General features: G+C 44.9%; 1 protein-coding gene across 2 annotated transcripts in view; it reads right to left on the minus strand.

Annotated features, from left to right (window-relative positions):
• Positions 1-471: 471 nt before the first annotated feature.
• LOC104995387 overlaps positions 472-1,311 on the minus strand; it is a 9,174-nt gene continuing 8,334 nt past the window's right edge. For both annotated transcript variants that reach the window (XM_010849275.1, XM_010849274.1), the window contains exon 5: positions 472-1,035. The gene's annotated coding sequence lies outside the window, so the exon portion shown is untranslated. The remainder of the gene's footprint in view (positions 1,036-1,311) is intronic.

Consider the following 1,311-nt stretch of genomic DNA (forward strand, 5'->3'; position numbering starts at 1 on the left):
ATGAATCTAATTAGCTTAATATCTCTCTTTGTCCTGTTTCAGGGCCCCTTTGAAGCATCCCAGAGTTAGCTAGGGGTCAAGAAGACTTCATTAGAATTTGATTTAGGAAGTTTTGTTGAAAATATCAAAAGGGGTTCAAACACTAAATCAGATAGAATCATTCATCAGTGTGAAACAATGGTTATTCACTTTGCCAACGGTGGTGGATGGTCACTTAGCTTGCTGATATGTTACAATGAGCATATACTGAGGCTCAGGGTCTAGTGGAAGTCGACTCTGCCGTCTTGGCCTTGGTTCTATCATGTGAGTGTATGCTCCTCGGTTCTGCCTCGTCACAACAAAGATTTGGAGTGATGGACATTAAAGCCCCCTCGGCGTGTCACAGCTCTCGGGTCTTGGAGAGACTGTGTTAATAGCTCTCAGGTCTCGAACGGACCGTGTTATAGCTCTTAGAAGAATCAGTGTCACAGCTCAGTGTTACAGCTCTATTTTATTTAGAAGATAGAAGGAAAATCCATCTTTGAGACATCAGGGCACGTTGATCCAAAGACACGAAGAGATGAGTGCCCCAGAGAGTGGGAGAGAGCGAGCGAGCGAGTTAGCTTTGGCTCCTCTTTTCATATATTTTTTTCCTGTGCCTGTCCTATGTAAATTGGGCCAGTCAGGAGTGGTATTTGTTTTACCTGAGGCCCTCAGTCCGGTCCTCAGACCTTCTTTTGTTCTATTTCTGTGGGCTTTTCTGTTCCTTATCTTTTAGACACCGCCATTCTGGACTCCTTTTCCCTATTCTAACTACCTAACATTACCCCCTCAAGAGATGGAAGGCCCAGTTCTTTGGGAATAGGGGCGTCGAGGTCTTTCTGGCTACTTCCTGCTGAACTGGGACGGCGAGGGGTATTGGGCCTCCCCCTCTTGCTAGTCCCAAGCCTCAGAGTCCTTATAGCGGTGTCCATCTAAGGGTGAGTGATATTTTCCGTGGTCAGCTGTAGTTTTATATCTTTGTTGAACTGGCACTGCATGTTGTAGCTGGTTGACCTGGAAGAGAAAAAACAAGGTTAGACAATTGACAGTACATGGAACAATCATAAACATCATCAATATGGCATAACATGGACTAGTAGGGACATTGGTCAATTTTAAATTCACATGGCCAGGATGGCTCAAGTCCCTCCTTGTTTAGGGATCAGAAGATCTATCTCCTGTCTGTTTTGGAGTACAGTCTCTACCAAGCTGTGTTGGCTCTTTAGAGCTATCCTGAGAAATCTTATCCCCAGAAACCAGATTTTGGGGGTGTTCATTAGAATGGCACTC

The sequence above is a fragment of the Bison bison genome, unplaced genomic scaffold (genome assembly GCF_000754665.1).
Source record: "Bison bison bison isolate TAMUID 2011002044 unplaced genomic scaffold, Bison_UMD1.0 scf7180017864280, whole genome shotgun sequence".
NCBI lineage: Eukaryota > Metazoa > Chordata > Mammalia > Artiodactyla > Bovidae > Bison > Bison bison.